The sequence below is a fragment of the Balaenoptera physalus genome (genome assembly GCF_965194825.1).
Source record: "Balaenoptera physalus genome assembly, chromosome: 13".
Lineage (NCBI taxonomy): Eukaryota > Metazoa > Chordata > Mammalia > Artiodactyla > Balaenopteridae > Balaenoptera > Balaenoptera physalus.
The window spans coordinates 69,823,087-69,841,978 of record NC_138892.1 but is presented as its reverse complement, the minus strand read 5'-3'; the positions used below and the strand labels follow the sequence as shown (position 1 = coordinate 69,841,978).

The 18,892-nt window shown below is 36.2% G+C and overlaps 1 protein-coding gene and 1 long non-coding RNA gene across 17 annotated transcripts in view; one reads left to right on the top strand and one right to left on the bottom strand.

Moving 5' to 3' along the window:
• The window catches only part of TMEM117 (transmembrane protein 117), a 522,112-nt gene that overhangs the window by 206,682 nt on the left and 296,538 nt on the right, over window positions 1-18,892 (top strand). The gene's annotated exons all lie outside the window — the stretch shown is intronic.
• The window catches only part of LOC309641929, a 45,917-nt gene that overhangs the window by 5,768 nt on the left and 21,257 nt on the right, over window positions 1-18,892 (bottom strand). The window lies entirely within an intron of this gene.

The following is an 18,892-nucleotide window of genomic DNA, read 5'->3' as shown; positions in this document are numbered from 1 at the left end:
ATTCATTAAAAAGGAAGGTTGAACTTGGCCATCATGTGGTATTCACTCCTCTCCATGTCTGTTGGTTTAGCTAGTGGTGGGCATGTGCCATGGGTGGGAAGTGGGCAAATAAAAGTGCTCTTTTAAATGAGGATATCTAGGAGACATTAGAAGCACAAGGCAAACGTGTATGGAAACACCATCATGTAGTACGACATGAAGATTAGGGAAGTTTCTCTTTACTTCAGCAAAGCTGGGCTGTGGTCCCACCATGTTGGTGCTGGCATCATGGCATCGGCACCGTAGCTTGGTGGACTGGCATTGGCCGAGTGCCAATGGCAGTGCCGGCAGTGCTGGCAAAGTTCCCTCTGAGGTTCTAAAGGGCCTCAGAGAGCCAAGCAGCAGATACACCCACCACCACTACCACCACCACAAAAATGAACTGACGTCATCATGGGAGGAAGAGGGGGAGAATGGCGGGCATCAGGTGGTTCCTTAGGCACTGTATTAAAAACACAGGTGAGAAATTTTCTGAACACTCTGAGAAATAATTGGAATGGATTTTGTAAAGGGCTAGAGGTACTTTAAAAGCTAGTGAGGAAGAGGCATCAGAGAAAGGTGGGTTGTTGATAGAATTAAGACCTGTGTTGTATTCTGAGTTAGTGTGGTCTGTGACATAAAGTTTACCTCGACAAATGAGCCTCCTTTATTACTATTAATTAATGTTGGGAATAATTGTATTTCAATTATATATAAGGCAATATAACTTTCTAGCAAATCATAATCTGAACAGCAAAAGCAAGGAAAAACAACAACTCAATAAAAATGTTACTAATTCATCCCTTTTTTATAAAAAATAATAATGGATTATTCCTGTGGTGTTTAGGAAGGTTTTTATTTCTCGCTCACACCTCATGGCTCATGAAGTTGAAGTCCATTTAGTATGCAAGTGAAGGATTCTGTTCATGAGCCTACATTTATACGGTAGAATTAAATATGGATAGCAAATCAGCACATATTCCCAAGTAGCCGATACTCAATGTATTTGAGTAATCAGTGTCCACAAAAATATGTTGATTTTTGGTAATGCATGGATAAAAAGAGTTGTCTTCTTAGCAGTTGAACTTTGTTATTGAGATGAGTGATGGATAAAGAGCTGACTGTGGATTCACTGCAGCAAGTTGTAAAATGGTTAGCCCAATGGAGGAGACAATGACAACAAAAATAAAATCCACCACCCACTTCTAGGAACCAAAGTAAAGACGCGACTTGAACTATTGGTTTGACACTTTGTACAATGTACTTTAAAAAACGCAGCACTAAGAAGCAGATTTCTCAGTCTGCAGTGCCTGCCATGGAGAAGAAATACGCCATTTAACAAGTACCTTGCCCAGGTGTTTTTGCTCCTACCAGCTGGCAACTACAGAATGTAGCACTGGCTTATACTCACCAGGAGACATTACAACAAGTTCCCAGGGAGTTAAATAGAAGATATCCAGGCATGCTCAGCAGGAATGAAGCTTTGATATTCTTAACCTGCTGAAGGCAGTGGAAAGTGTTCATTAGAGCAGTTGCTCAAATGAGTCACATTTATATCTCCCTCCTAACCTGTTTCTTTACTAGGCTACTCTGAAGCTGGCATTTCCACAGGTACAACTTGCTGCAAACGGGTCAAGAACTCTGCTCTGAATTTTTGCGAAACTTAGAGAGCTTTGTTTTCATTTAATGTTTGAACCATTTTGGTTTATAGCCTATGTGAGAATATTTACCAAAAGACTTTTTGGGGGGCTTACTTTGGAATGGTCTGAGCTACATTTATTACTTAGAAACGCAGACAATGGCTTGAACTATACACTTTCTAGCCCTTTAAGTGACCAGATACAATGTCACACTTCAGCCCTGAGCTTGGTTAATTCACTGCACCTTTATGTTGATTGGAAGGGAATGACTCCTGTAAGATTTTGCTCTCATTTTCAAATACCATCTGCTAAATTACTAAATTATGTTCTAAGCATTTTTTTTAAAATTAAGGTTTACCTTCTAAGAACAACTTAGAAACATTAAGATAATTTCACTTGCAGTCGTACCTTGAAAAAGAGGCAAAATGTTACTGCTTCATGATTTTGGCAGAGTACTTCAAACTAAACAAACAGCACTATTTCATTTTTATTTTATTTTTTAACATCTTTATTGGAGTATAATTGCTTTACAATGGTGTGTTAGTTTCTGCTGTATAACAAAGTGAATCAGCTATATGTATACATATATCTCCATATCCCCTCCCTCTTGCGTCTCCCTCCCACCCTCCCTATCCCACCCCTCTAGGTGGTCACAAAGCACTGAGCTGATCTCCTGTGCTATGTGGAAACAGCACTATTTTATTATTCCATTTGCCGACAATTCCAGGTTCCTGGAACATATCTTAAATTTATTATTCATAAAAAATATATTCTTCTCAAAGACATAGCTTTAGAAATTCCCTGATACTGAAATATGTTGTTATACTTACAGTACACAAATCCAAAGAAACTTGAGGGACAAAACCCCCAATAATTCCTTGACATTTCCTATAAACAAGTAATTCAAAAGAAATGTAAAATCAAGGGACAAAATTCAGAAAGGAAAATTATAGGAAGTAAATAATCATAAGTTATGTGTTGATAAAAGCTCAGAAAAAGTAAATGTAATTATTTGAAATGTTTAATTTTAATAAAGGAAACACCATTTGTTTAAAAGACATTTTCATACTATTAGCCCTTTTTTTTTCTTGCTTCAGCTAATGTTTTGCAGGAGCATTCCTCTGGAGCAGAGAGATCTGCCAACTATCCATAAGCATTTAAGATCCCACAGAATTATCTGATTTCTTGTAGAAGGTACTAAAACCATATCAAATAATAAAAGTGGATGAGCTGGCTGAGAATAGATGTCATGCAACACATATGAAAGAGCTCTTTTTTTTTTAGAACATCTTTATTGGAGTATAATTGCTTTACAATGGCGTGTTAGTTTCTGCTTTATAACAAAGTGAATCAGCTATACATATACGTATATCCCCATATCTCCTCCCTCTTGCATCTCCCTCCCACCCTCCCTATCCCACCCCTCTAGGTGGTCACAAAGCACCAAGCTGATCTCCCTGTGCTATGCGGCTGCTTCCCACTAGCTATCTATTTTACATTTGGTAGTGTATATATGTCCATGCGACTCTCTCACTTCATCCCAGCTTACCCTCACCCCTCCCTGTGTCCTCAAGTCCATTCTCTACGTCTGCTTCTTTATTCCTGTCCTGCCCCTAGGTTCTTCAGAACCATTTTTTTTTCTTTTTGATTCCATATATATGTGTTAGCATATGGTATTTGTTTTTCTCTTTCTGACTAACTTTACTCTGTATGACAGACTCTAGGTCCATCCACCTCACTACAAATAACTCAATTTCATTTCTTTTTATGGCTGAGTAGTATTCCATTGAATATATGTGCCACATCTTCTTTATCCATTCGTCTGTCGATGGACACTTAGGTTGCTTCCATGTCCTGGCTATTGTAAATAGAGCTGCAATGAGCATGTGGTACATGACTCTTTTTGAATTATGGTTTTCTCAGGGTATATGCCCAGTAGTGGGATAGCTGGGTCGTATGGTAGTTCTATTTTTAGTTTTTTAAAGAACCTCCATACCGTTCTCCATAGTGGCTGTGTCAATTTACATTCCTACCAACAGTGCAAGAGGGTTCCCTTTTCTCCACACCCTCTCCAGCATTTATTGTATGTAGATATTTTGATGATGGCCATTCTGACTGGTGTGAGGTGATACCTCATTGTAGTTTTGATTAACATTTCTCTAATGATTAGTGATGTTGAGCATCCTTTCATGTGTTTGTTGGCAATCTGTATATCTTCTTTGGAGAAATGTCTATTTAAGTCTTCTGCCCATTTCTGGATTGTATTGTTTGTTTTTTTGATATTGAGCTGCATGAGCTGCTTGTAAATTTTGGAGATTAATCCTTTGTCAGTTGCTTCATTTGCAAATATTTTCTCCCACTCTGAGGCTTTTCTTTTTGTCTTTTTATGTTTTCCTTTGCTGTGCAAAAGATTTTAGGTTTCATTAGGTCCCATTTGTTTATTTTTGTTTTTATTTCTATCTTTGTAGGAGGTGGGTCAAAAAGGATCTTGCTGTAATTTATGTCATAGAGTGTTCTGCCTATGTTTTCCTCTAAGACTTTTTAGAGAGTCTGGACTTGCATTTAGGCCTTTAATCCATTTTGAGTTTATTTTTGTGTATGGTGTTAGGAAGTGCTCTAATTTCATTCTTTTACATGTAGCTGTCCAGTTTTCCAAGCACCACTTATTGAAGAGGCTGTCTTTTCTCCTTTGTATATTCTTGTCTCCTTTATCAAAAAAAAGGTGACCCTATGTGCGTGGGTTTATCTCTGGGCTTTCTATCCTGTTCCATTGATCTATATTTCTGTTTTTGTGCCAGTACCATATTGTCTTGATTACTGTAGCTTTGTAGTATAGTCTGAAGTCCGGGAGCCTGATTTCTCCAGCTCCGATTTTCTTTCTCAACATTGCTTTGGCTATTCGGGGTCTTTTGTGTTTCCATACAGATTGTGAAATTTTTTGTTCTAGTTTTGTGAAAAATGTCAGTGGTAGATTGATAGGGATTGCATTGAATCTGTAGATTGCTTTGGGTAGTAGAGTCATTTTCACAATGTTGATTCTTCCAATCCACGAACATGGTATATCTCTCCATCTGTTGGTATCATCTTTAATTTTTTTCCTCAGTGTCTTATAGTTTTCTGCATGCAGGTCTTTTGTCTCCTTAGGGAGGTTTATTCCTAGGTATTTCATTCTTTTTGTTGCAACGGTAAATGGGAGTGTTTCCTTAATTTCTCTTTCAGATTTTTCATCATTAGTGTATTGGAATGCAAGAGATTTCTGTGCATTAATATTGTATCCTGCTACTTTACCAAATTCATTGATTAGCTCTAGTAGTTTTCTGGTTGCATCTTTAGGATTCTCTATGTATAGTATCACGTTATCTGCAAACAGTGACAGCTTTACTTCTTTTTTTCTGATTTGGATTCCTTTTATTTCTTTTTCTTCTCTGATTGCTGTGGCTAAAACTTCCAAAAACTATGTTGAATAATAGTGGTGAGAGTGGGCAACCTTGTCTTGTTCCTGATCTTAGAGGAAATGGTTTCAGTTTTTCACCATTGAGAACAATGTTGGCTGTGGGTTTGTCATATATGGCCTTTATTATGTTGAGGTAGGTTCCCTCTATGCCTGCTTTCTGGAGAGTTTTTATCGTAAATGGGTGTTGAATTTTGTCAAAAACTTTTTCTGCACCTATTGAGATGATCATATGGTTTTTCTCCTTCATTTTGTTAATATGGTTTATCACATTGATTCATTTGTGCATATTGAAGAATCCTTGCATTCCTGTGATAAACCCCACTTGATCATGGAGTATGATCCTTTCAATGTGCTGTTGGATTCTGTTTGCTAGTATTTTGTTGAGGATTTTTGCATCTATGTTCATCTGTGATATTTGCCTGTGGTTTTCTTTCTTTGTGACATCTTTTTCTGGTTTTGGTATCAGGGTGTTGGTGGCCTCGTAGAATGAGTTTGGGAGTGTTCCTCCCTCTGCTATATTGCAAGAGAGTTTGAGAAAGATAGGTGCTAGCTCTTCTCTAAATGTTTGATAGAATTTTCCTGTGAAACCATCTGGTCCTGGGCAATTGTTTGTTGGAAAGTTTTTAATCACAGTCTTAATTTCCATGCTTCTGATTGGTCTGTTTACATTTTCTATTTCTTCCTGGTTCAGTCTCAGAAGGTTGTGCTTTTCTAAGAATTTGTGCATTGCTTCCAGGTTGTCCATTTTATTGACATATAGTTTTTTGCAGTAATCTCTCATGATCCTCTGTATTTCTGCAGTGTCAGTTGTTACTTGTCCTTTTTCATTTCTAATTCTACTGATTTGAGTCTTCTCCCTTTGTTTCTGATGAATCTGGTTAATGGTTTATCAATTTTGTTTCTCTTCTCAAAGAACCAGCTTTTAGTTTTATTGATTTTTGCTATTGTTTCCTTACTTTCTTTTTCATTTATTTCTTATCTGATCTTTATGATTTCTTTCCTTCTGCTAAATTTGGGGGGTTTTTCTTCTTCTTTCTCTAATTGTTTTAGGTGTACAGTTAGGTTCTTTATTTGAGATGTTTCTTTTTTTTGAGGTAGGATTGTATTGCTATAAACTTCCCTCTTAGAACTGCTTTTGTTGCATCCCATAGGTTTTGGGTCATCGTGTTTTGATTGTCATTTGTTCCTAGGTATTTTTTGATTTCCTCTTTGATTTCTGCAGTGATCTCTTGGTTATTAAGTAGTGTACTGTTTAGCCTCTATGTGTTTGTATTTTACAAATGTTTTCCTGTATTGATATCTAGTCTTATAGCATTGTGGTTGGAAAAGATACTTGATACGATTTCAATTTTCTTAAATTTACCAAGGCTTTATTTGTTACCCAAGATATGATCTATCCTGGAGAATGTTCCATCAGCACTTGAGAAGAAAGTGTACTCTGTTGTTTTTGGATGGAATGTCCTATAAATATCAATTAAGTTCATCTTTTTTAATGTATCATTTAAAGCTTGTGTTTCTTTATTTATTTTCATTTTGGTTGATCTGTCCATTGGTGAAAGTGGGGTCTTAAAGTCCCCTACTATTATTGTGTTACTGTTGATTTCCCCTTTTATGGCTGTTAGCATTTACCTTATGTATTGAGGTGCTCCTTTGTTGGGTGCATAAATATTTAAAATCACTGTATCTTCTTCTTGGATTGATCCCTTGATCATCATGTAGTGTCCTTCCTTGTCTCTTGTAACAGTCTTTATTTTAAAGTCTATTTTATCTGATATGAGTATTGCTACTACAGCTTTCTTTTGATTTCCATTTGCATGGAATATCTTTTCCATCCCCTCACATTCAGTCTGTATGTGTCCCTAGGTCTGAAGTGGATCTCTTGTAGACAGCATATATACAGGTCTTATTTTTGTATCCATTCAGTCAGTCTATGTCTTTTGGCTGGAGCATTTAATCCATTTACATTTAAGGTAATTATCGATATGTCTGTTCTTAATACCATTTTCTTAATTGTTTTGGGTTTGTTATTGTAGGTCTTTTCCTTCTCTTGTGTTTCCTGCCTAGAGAAGTTCCTTTAGCATTTGTTGTAAAGCTGGTTTGGTGGTGCTGAATTCTCTTAGCTTTTGCTTGTCTGTACAGGTTTTAATTTCTCCATTGAATCTGAATGAGATCCTTGCTGGGTTGAGTATTCTTGGTTGTAGGTTTTTCCCTTTCATCACTTTAAATATGTCCTGCCACTCCCTTCTGGTTTGCAGAGTTTCTGCTGAAAGATCAGCTGTTAACCTTATGGGGATGCCCTTGTATGTTTTTTGTTGCTTTTCTCTTGCTGCTTTAATATTTTTTCTTTGTATTTAATTTTTGGTAGTTTGATTAATATGTGTCTTTGAGTGTTGCTCCTTGGATATATCCTGTATGGGACTGTCTGTGCTTCCTGGACTTGATTGACTATTTCCTTTCCCTTATTAGGAAAGTTTTCAATTATAATCTCTTCAAATATTTTCTCAGTCCCTTTCTTTTTCTCTTCTTCTTCTCGGACCCCTATAATTCGAATGTTGGTGCATTTAATGTTGTCTCAGAGGTCTCTGAAACTGTCCTCATTTCTTTTCATTCTTTTTTCTTTATTCTGCTCTGCAAGAGTTATTTCCACTATTTTATCTTCCAGGTCACTTATCCATTCTTCTGCCTCAGTTATTCTGCTATTGATTCCTTCTAGAGAATTTTTAATTTCACTTATTGTGTTGTTCATCATTGTTTGTTTGCTCTTTAGTTCTTCTAGGTCCTTGTTAACCATTTCTTGTATTTTCTCCATTCTGTTTCCAAGATTTGGGATCAACTTTACTATCATTACTCTGAATTCTTTTTCAGGAAGACTACCTATTTCCTCTCGATTTGTTTGGTCTGGTGCGTTTTTATCTTGCTCCTTCATCTGCTTTGTGTTTCTCTGTCTTCTCATTTTGCTTAACTTACTGTGTTTGGGGTCTCCTTTTCACAGGCTGCAGGTTCATAGTTCCCATTGTTTTTGGTGTCTGTCCCCAGTGGCTAAGGTTGGTTCAGTGGCTTGTGTAGGTTTCCTGGTGGAGGGCACTAGTGCCTGTGTTCTGGTGGATGAGGCTGGATCTTGTCTTTCTTGTGGGCAGGATGGCATCCGGTGGTGTGTTTTGGGGTGTCTGTGACCTTATTATGTTTTTAGGCAGGCTCTCTGCTAATGGGTGGGGTTGTGTTTCTGTCTTACTAGTTGTTTGGCATAGGGTGTCCTGCACTGTAGCTTGATGGTTGTTGAGTGGAGCTTTGTCTTAGAGTTGAGATGGAGTTCTCTGGGAGAGCTTTTGCTGTTCGATATCATGTGCAGCCAGGAGGTCTCGGGTAGACCAATGTCCTGAACTCGGCTCTCCCACCTCAGAGGCACAGGCCTGACACCCAGCCGGAGCACCAAGACCCTCTCAGCCACATGGCTCAGAAGAAAAGGGAGAATAAATAAATAAATAAAATATAATAAAATAAAATAAAGTTATTAAATTTAAAAATTAAAAAATTATTAGAAATAGAAAAATTTAAAAGTAATAAACAAAGGAAAAAAAAAAGAGAAAAAAGAGAGCACCAAAACCAAAAAAAAAAAAAATCCACCAATGAGAACAAGTGCTAAAAACTGTACTAAAAATAAAGAACAGAATGGACAGAGAGAACCCTAGGAGAAATGGCAAAAGCAAAGCTCTACAGACAAAATCACAGAAAGAAGCATACACATACATACTCACAAAAAGAGAAAAACAAAAAAATATATATATATATATATCTATATATATTAAAAAAAAAAGGAAGAAAGCAACCAAATCAGTAAACAAATCTACCAGTGATAATGCACTCTAAATATTAAACTAAAATAAACATAAAACCAGAAACAAATTAGATGCAGGAAGCAAACCCCAACCTACAGTTGCTCCCAAAGTCCACCCCCTCAATTTCGGGATGATTCGTTGTCTATTCCAGTATTCCACAGATGCAGGGTAGATCAAGTTGATTGTGGAGATCTAATCCGCTGCTCCTGAGGCTGCTGGGAGAGATCTCCCTTTGTCTTCTTTGTTCGCACAGCTCCTGGGGTTCAGCTTTGGATTTGGCCCCGCCTCTGAATGTAGGTCACCTGAGGGTGTCTGTTTCCATCCAGACAGGACGGGGTTAAAGGAGCAGCTTATTAGGGGGCTCTGGCTCACTCAGGCTGGGGGTAGGGAAGGGTACAGAGTGCAGGGCAAACCTTCATCCGCAGAGGCTGGCGTGACGTTGCAACAGCCTGAGGCGGGCTGTGTGTTCTCCCAGGGAAGTTGTCCCTGGATAACGGGAGCCTGGCAGTGGTGGGCTGCACAGTCTCCCGGGAGGGGAGGTGTGGATAGTGACCTGTGATTGCACTCAGGCTTCTTGGTGGCTGCAGCAGCAGCCTTAGCGTCTCATGCCCGTCTCTGGGGTCTGCGCTGATAGCTGCGCTCACGCCCACCTCTGGAGCTCATCTAGGCGGCACTCTGAATCCCGTCATCTCACGCACCCTGAGACAATGGTCTCTTGACTCTTAGGCCAGTCCAGACTTTTTCCCAGACTCCCTCCCAGCCAGCTGTGGTACACTAGCCCCCTTCAGGCTGTGTTCACGCAGCCAACCCCAGTACTCTCCATCGGATCTGACCTCTGAAGCCCAAGCCTCAGCTCCCAGCCCCCAACCACCCCGGCGGGTGAGCAGACAAGCCTCTCGGGCTGGTGAGTGCTGGTCGGCAGCGATTTTCTGTGTGGGAATCTCTCTGCTTTGCCCTCTGCACCCCTATTGCTGTGTTCTCCTCCGTGGCTCTAAAGCTTCCCCCCCCACCCCCGTCACCCCCTGTCTCCACCAGTGAAGGGTCTTCCTAGTGTGTGGAAACTTTTCCTCCTTCACAGCTCCCTCCCAGAGGTGCAGGTCCCGTCCCTATTCTTTTGTCTCTGTTTTTTCTTTTTTCTTTTGCCCTACCCAGATACGTGGAGAGTTTCTTGCCTTTTGGGAAGTCTGAGGTCTTCTGCCAGCGTTCAGTAGGTGTTCTGTAGGAGTTGTTCCACGTGTAGATGTATTTCTGATGTATTTGTGGGGAGGAAGGTGATCTCCATTTCCTACTCTTCTGCCATCTTGAAGGTCTCCCCCTCAAAGAGCTCTTTAAGATTGTAGGAAAAGCGACTCTCCTCAGCTGGATATTCCATTTCAACACCATTTATGACACACAGCTGGTTCATCCATGGTCAGTCATTTGTGGCAGAGGGTGTACTCTGTGGGCAACTCAAGAATGTATGAGTGATTGGATGAACCACAGGGAAGGCACTTTTGACTCAACTTACAATATCTTTGCTTTTACATGTTTCAGTTCCAATGTTTAAAGATATATCAATATATTTTGAATAAGGCAGATCTGATGAACTCAACATAAGATTTTATAAGACCAAAGGGAGACACTACAATATTCTTCATCCTCAGAGAGGTACTTTTAAAAATGAATTCAAATTAAATGCAATAAAAGAGTTCTTCTGTAAGTATATGCTGGTTTGATAATTCTGTCCAAGGTACCAGTTTTAGAACTTTTAAAGCCATATTAGAAACACAGTAAAGTTTTTTGAATGTCATGCATAAAGATGATAATTTTTAGAAAGAGACTTTTCTGAAAGAGAATAACTTTATATCTAAGCCAGGTTCAGTAAACTATGGCTCATGGGCCAAATCCTACCTGTTTTGGTATGACCCATCAGCTATGAATGGTTTTCTCATTTTTTTATAAAGTTAACATTTATTGAATACGTATTCCACACCAGGTGCTACATGTCTTAACTTACTTAATCTTCACTATACTCTTATGAGTTTAGCATTATCATAATCTCCATTTATCAATGAGGAAACTGAAACAGAGAGAGCCAGAGTCACCCAGCTAGTAAGTGACAGAGCCAGGAGATGGGCAGTTTGACTCCAGAATCTGTGATTTCAACCAGCATACTATACCACCTCTGAAACCTAAACTCCCTAGTATGCGCTCTATGTTCTTTTACTGCTTGCTTTATCCTTATTCTTCAATAGCTTTCTCTGTATATCTTTGGCTCTAGACAAATGAAACTCTTTTCCATTGCCAACGTGTCTTCTAATCTGTGCAGGCTGTGGATTGCCACTGAGGTTTGTCCCCCTCACTGGAATGCTCTTAACCCATCTCTATCTTTTCAAGTCCTGACAGCCCTTCAAGCACTAGCTGTTGCTAGTAATAACCAACTAAAAGATGCTCTTCATATTAAAGTTAATAAAAAGTTAATAAAAAGTTAAAGTTAATAAAAATTAAAGTTTTGGTAAACTTTTAGCAACCAACTAAAGAAGATATTTACAGAATCATAGGAGAAAATTTGAATAACTGGAATGGTATTCACATTTTTAAATGGCTGAAAAAAAAGAAAAATAATATTTCATGACACACAAAGTATATATGAATGAAATTTCAATGTCCATAAATAAAGTGTTATTGGACTACAGCCATGCTTATTCATTTATGCATTGTCCGTTATATATTGTCTGTTGTGTGTGGCTGGTTTTATGCTGAAATAGTGGAGTAGAGGTGCTGCATCAGGGACAATCTGTACAAAACCTAAAATATTTACTATCTGGCCCTTTACAGAAAAAGTTTGCCAACTCCTGTTCTAAATTACTTAGTTTCTGATCTTGATCTGCAATTGTATAATGAAAAGGTAAGTAGTTTTTAATAGTTAAACTGGACTTTATGTCATAATTATTTATGGGCTAACATTATGAATGCATAATTGTAACATGTTTGATTGTGTTGGCATTTTCATGTTATGTAGTAGGTTCCCAGTAAATATATAGTTTTGAAGACTTGTTTAATTTAGTCATATTTGTCATGTCCCTGAAGCAATTAATGGCTATAAATTTGAAAACAATACATTTGTGAAATCACAAACCATATTTGTGCCTGATTTAACCCAGCTAAATGTAATCCTAATTAGATTCATGGTGTTCTAGCATTTCTTGTTCCCAATTCATTTTCTATGGTTCTTCTGTGCCATGCAGTATTAAAAATATGTGCAAATCTCTATGATAATTCTCGCTGAGAGTCAGAAGCTTCTGTGATCTGTAATCATCCATTTATACATAAAGAAAATGATTTGTAAAGAATCAATAGTTAGATGGCCTTGGAACATAAATCTTAGCTTTCTGCTGTAGAATGGCTTTCTTCTGTTGACATCTCTCTAGGTTCTAATCTGAGGCTTCTATGATTATTGATTATAATTATTTTTAAAGTTAATGACTCCCTTGTGACTTCTTTTGAGGCTGGAGTTAGGTCCAAAATGCAAAACTTCTGACTGAGTTAGTAAACAAATAAATCTCTAATCTTATCAAGCAGGTTCTTTACTGGAAGCTGTGTAAATTAGAAGCACAGTGTCTCACAATTCCATTAACAAAATCACATCAGCATAATATAATAAGTCACATATGTAACAGTGAGGTTTTGGAGCCAGCGCCACCATTACTGTGAGAGGGAGTTAGTTGTATAAATCTTAATCTCAGAAACTATTAAAACCTTTTCAAACAGACAGGGATATGAGAAAAACTTTCCTAGGTAAAGACTATTAAAATATTATTTAATTTCTCTTTATGAAATCTTAAGCTGTATATTTGAGATATAAGATCATTTGAACAAAAATGACTATTTGCTTATATGTAAAATAAATAGAATAATTCTCTTAGAATGGCATTGATACCATATTAATCTTTATTTATGCTGTTTAATATAAAATCAAAACTGTACACATGCTATTTATGGGGTCTCTGGTAATGTAGAAAATTTGAGTAAGTGTTAGAAAAGGATTTAACAATTAACATTTTTAAGGGTCTCTTAGTCTAAATTCAGTTTTTTCACTAGGAATATGTGAAACTTAATTGACACTTCTGACCACTTTAAATGACCTCTAAGTGTGTATGAAGTATTTTCTATAGATTTTATAGCTACTGTTTTCTATAGGTTTTCTGTTTCAAGTCAATCTTTCTATAGAGCTATAGACATAGATATTATAAAATATTTTTCTTATAAATAAAATAGTAAATATCACATTACCTGTTCTTATGTTTTTTTCACAGCATTTATAGATGATTAATCAATAAAATATAGTTGGGGAAAATGAGTTATGTAAAAGTACTTGTAGGAAGTAAAGGAGGAAAGTTAGAAATAATTACAACTATGGAATGATAATTATGTAACATGGTGTTACATGTAAATCTTTAAAGACATGTAAATATACCAATTTACAAATACAGAATAATGCATTCAACATGCAGGCATGTTATACAGCACAACGATATAGTGAGTACTACCGCCCACATCAAGAATCAGAACACCAGTATCCTGGATCCCTTCAGACATTATTTTGAATTTTGTTTTTATTATTCCCATGCTTTTATTTAAAAATAGTTTTATGGGGAATTCCCTGGGGGTCCATGGTTAGGACTCTGTGCTTTCACTGCTGAGGGCCAGGGTTTGATTGCTGGTTGGGGAACTAAGATCTCACAAGTTGCGCAGCTCGGCCAAAAAAAAAAAACCCCAAAGGTTTTATGTATCATAACCCCCCTCCCCCATTGCCAGTATTGCTTATCTTTGAACGTCTTTTGTAATTTGTTTTTTCTATCCCCGATATTGTATCTGGTGTTATTTCATTCATTTTCTCTGCAGTAAAATATTCCATTGTGTGAATATACTACAAATTATTTATCCTTTATCCTATCATTAGACATTTGGGCAAGTTTGTTTTTCCCCCCTATTTTATACTGTGCTGCTATGAATATTAGTGTAAGCACCTTTTGACATTTGCAAAAGTTTCTCTAGGGCATATAATGAAGAAGAGTAGTTTAAGCTATGGAAGATCATAGTTTATCCAAATAATGACTTTACCATATAATGACACATTGTTTTTAAAAATACTTTTGCAAATTTATCACCAGCAACATTCCATTTGATCCACATCCTCACTAGCACTTGGTATTGTCAGAATTCTTAATTTGTACCCATCTATTGGGTGTAAAATGATCTCATTATAGTCTTAATTTTCATTTCCCTAATTACTAATGAGAGTGAACATCTTTATATTTTTATTACTTTTACATGTTTCTTCTTTCATGAAATATCTTCTGTCTTGTCATTTGTCTATTTTTTTCCCTCCCTATTGGGTTATTGTCTTTTTTTATTGATTTGTATTAAAATACATTTTCCTAAATAAAATTACCCTTAAGTACAACAAAAGACACCAGCAAAATATTTTGGAATCCAACAGGGCTTCAAAAAATTATGTGGATTCTGTAAAGCAGTGATAATTTCTTTTTCTTTTTCTTTTTTTTTTAATCAGTCATCAATTTTTTCACATCAGTGTATACATGTCAATCCCAATCGCCCAATTCAGCACACCACCATCCCCACCCCACCACGGTTTTCCCCCCTTGGTGTCCATACGTTTGTTCTCTACATCTGTGTCTCAACTTCTGCCCTGCAAACCTGTTCATCTGTACCATTTTTCTAGGTTCCACATACATGCGTTAATATACGATATTTGTTTTTCTCTTTCTGACTTACTTCACTCTGTATGACAGTCTCTAGATCCATCCACGTCTCAACAAATGACTCAATTTCATTCCTTTTTATGGCTGAGTAATATTCCATTGTATATATGTACCACATCTTCTTTATCCATTCGTCTGTTGATGGGCATTTAGGTTGCTTCCATGACCTGGCTATTGTAAATAGTGCTGCAATGAACATTGGGGTGCATGTGTCTTTTTGAATTATGGTTTTCTCAGGGTATATGCCTAGTAGTGGGATTGCTGGATCATATGGTAATTCTATTTTTAGTTTTTTAAGAAACCTCCATATTGTTCTCCATAATGGCTGTATCAATTTACATTCCCACCAACAGAAGCAGTGATAATTTTTATTTATTTAAAATGGTCTCCAAGAAGAGAATGCTCATCTCTGATTAAATATTATATTCAAGGGTAGATGATAGACTAAACCATATATATATATTAGTTAGAAATATGTTTATGTTTTTTAAACCCAGAGCTAAGAGTGATCTTTCATTATAAAGCCTTTTAATTCTAATATATATATTATTGGGACAAGCTGAGTACTAAACTTGGCTTCACACTTTTATTTTATGTTAATTAATTATCATTTTTACTTTGTACTTTGAAAAGTCTTCCAATATCCATTGAATTAAAATGTTCAGCATGTTAACTACTTAGGTCATAGCTATCATATCTTTAGGTCTTTTTAATTTTTAATGCTCTTGCCAGTAGTATATCATCATGCCATTGTCAATGGTAACGTAGTATCAATATAAAAGCTACTTAAACACTATTATATTAATTATTGTAATTATTTAAAATACAACTTTAAAATCCAATTGTGCTCTAAAGTGATATTTCAACTGTAAGAGGAGAGTGTATTCTTTGAAGCATGAGCTTTCCCTGTTAGGTGTTTTTCGTTCTTTCCTTCATCTGTATCAGAAAAGGTCACCAGAACTTGTAAGTAATAAACTTGGTTTACTTGTTTCATAAAAAAAAAAAAAGAAAAGGTCACTATCTGGGGATAATTATTCACTTCACCTTTTCCACCTGGTGATATGGCTTGAATTCCCAAGACCTTTTCTTTTCAGTGCTTCTCACTGGATCTCAGGCCCCCATGCTAAGTTTAATTTATTCGTTGACTTCATATGTTTACAGTAGCATAACAATGACTGTGTTGGATTCGGTGCCGAAAATATTCTCCATGCTGTTGCTTCCTATATAAAAGGACACTCTACTTTGCTGGTATCATCAGACATTTAAACCAGTGCTCCCAGATGGGGTGAGAATTCATCTTAAATCCAGTTTCTGAGGAGTAAGGAAACTTTATATGGGAGAACTTCTCTGAGACTTTTGCTTCTCTGTACCATCTAATATTAGCAGAATATCTGAAAATTACATTCAGCAGTTGCTGTGTCTAAGGGGATTGTGAAGATTAAATGATGTCAGTGCCTGACATGGAGTTAGTGTTCATTAAGTATTACCAATGAAGAAAATGATATTGCTTCTATATTATTTACAAATTTGATGTATGCCATGTTTTGCTATTAATTCATAAGCCTGCCTTACTAAATCTCTATTTTAAATATGAGCAGCTCTTATTTTATAGCTTTTGGGGGGCTACCTTTGTACTTGTATTATTACCCATAATCAGCTGAAAACTAATTTGACAGAGACTTTGTCTCATTTCACAGATAATAAATGCTTGATAAATATTGTTTTGGTTAAATAGTAAAGGATCCATGTGTATTTATGTCATAACCACAAATTTAAGAAATGTAGTTAGCCAGTAGAAATATAACATGTATTCACTTGAACTTTTGAATAAAAATCGTATTTATAAAGCCATTATCATTTCAAAGTGGCTAGTGGTTCTGGGGGCTCTGTTATAACCACATTCTCTGGTTCACTATCACTAAATTATCCATGGGGAGCTTGATCTGAGTATACTTTCAAAAGTAGATCACCTCCAGCTTTCTCTTTCAGGGATTCAAGAGTCCATTTTCAACAACACGAAAATAGAAGGAGAAAGATATATTAGGGGAAAGCAAAATGGTGCTTTCTAACCTGTGAAAGATAGTTGCTAATAGTAAATTTTAGCCCATGTATATTACCTCACTGAATCTGTACTACTTCAAAATTATATAAGTTCTCTTCTCACTGGAAGAGAGAAGTCATCTTCTTTATCCCCATGCCTAATTACTTCTGAATATAACAATTTTAAAGTGTGTAAACATATTTTTGTCCCCTTCCTGTGGCTATCTTTTCTGGAGAGAAGAAGGAAAAGAAATAAAGTAGAGTTTATTTTAAAATTGTAACTTCTTCTGGAGTCACAGTTTTTGGAGCGAGAGAAAGGGAGAGAGAGAGAGTTATTAAATTTTCCCTAAAGCCATTATGGCATGCCCTAATTCTAGCCTGTCTTTTTATTGACCTCATCTTTATCAGACCTAATTTTGCTAAAGTAATCTTTATTATAGTCTTTTCTATGGATTTCAAGATAATCTCTCAGGTTACTCTGCAATATGAAGTTCTAAATTGCATGAATTCTTCTCCTTTACCAAAGTTCCCTTCTATAAGTCATCTAAAGAACAATTTACTCCCAAGCATCAGTTTTAACAAAGAAGAGTGATCCAGAAAGCTAACAGCAGGGGAAGATGGAGCTAGTCTCTGCCATACTTTTATTTCAGTAGGATACTGAATGTTTAAAATGCTTTGGCTTGGGGTATCCTGGATGTTGCTTCCAACTCTTCTGCTTACATCCTACTTTGGTCATGTTTTCCAATCCAAAGCTAGGCTTGTTCTCCATTCTGGCTTCATACTCAGATTCTATTCAAATTCAGACCTGCTTGACTTTCTCTGCTTCTGGCTCAAATCCCAAACAAAAATCTATCTGGATAGATCAGAGGTTCAGATGTTTGAGGGCCATTTGTAGGCAGCTGTGTTGTGTAATTGAGATTTTGGTGAATTCTTACAATATCAAACAAAATGGTGAAGCCCAATTTCCCCCCCAGTTTTATTGAGAAATAATTGACATACATCACTGTGTAAGTTTAAGGCATACAACATGATGGTTTGATTTACATATATTGTAAAATGATTACCACAGTAGGTTCAGCTATTCTCATCTCATCTCATACAGGTAAAATAAAAAGAGAAGAAGAAAAAAAAAAGAAAAAAAAATTTCTCCTTGTAATGAGACCTCAAGATTTATTCTCTTAACAACTTACCTATATATCATACAGCAGTGTTAACTGTAGTCATCATGTTGTACATTACATCCCTAATACTTATTTATTTTATGACTTGGAGTTTGTACCTTTTGACCACCTTTCTCCAGTGCCACTCCCCACTGGTAACCACAAATCTGATCTTTTTTTCTATGAGTTTTTTTTTTTTAATTCCACATATAAGTGAGATCATGCAGTATTTGTCTTTCTCTGTCTGACTTATTTCACTTAGCATAATGCCTTCAAGATCCATCTTTGTTGTCGCAAATGGTAGGATTTCCTCATTTTTTATGGCTCAATAGTATTCCATTGTGCATATATATATATATATATATATATATATATATATATATATAAACCCCAGTTTCTTTATCCATTCATCCATCAATGGACATTTAGTTGTTTCCATGTCTTGACTATTGTTAATAATTGAAGGACAATTTTTAAAAATAGTTTTCAGTTTTGTCAGTTTAATGCATGAACACAGTATATGAGGCCAAACAATACTTTTGGGTTATTATTACAACAACCAAGATCAATTCTTGAGTCTTGTTTCCCAAGGCCAACAACTTTTGTCTCGTTTTAATTAAATTAACGTTTATTATTTATATTATCATGACTTTATAAATAATATTGATTGTTAATATAGATCTCTTCCTATTCTCTTTTTACTTTTGTCTGTGCCATACATACCTTTAGTTCCAAATTATGTCTGATTATGTTACTAATTTTACCAACAAAAAGTAACTCAGATTTTTAATCAACATATTATATCTATCTATAAAATACTCTTTTGTTCACTAATTGTCTCAAGGTTTTTGAGCAGGAAGTGTGTTGGACTTTTCTTGTGTGTGCCTTAGAGCAATCTGCTAAATAGTAAAAAGTACTCAGTAAGCATCTTAGTTGATATAACAGAACTTGCAATGTTTTTATTTTCATTCTTATTATT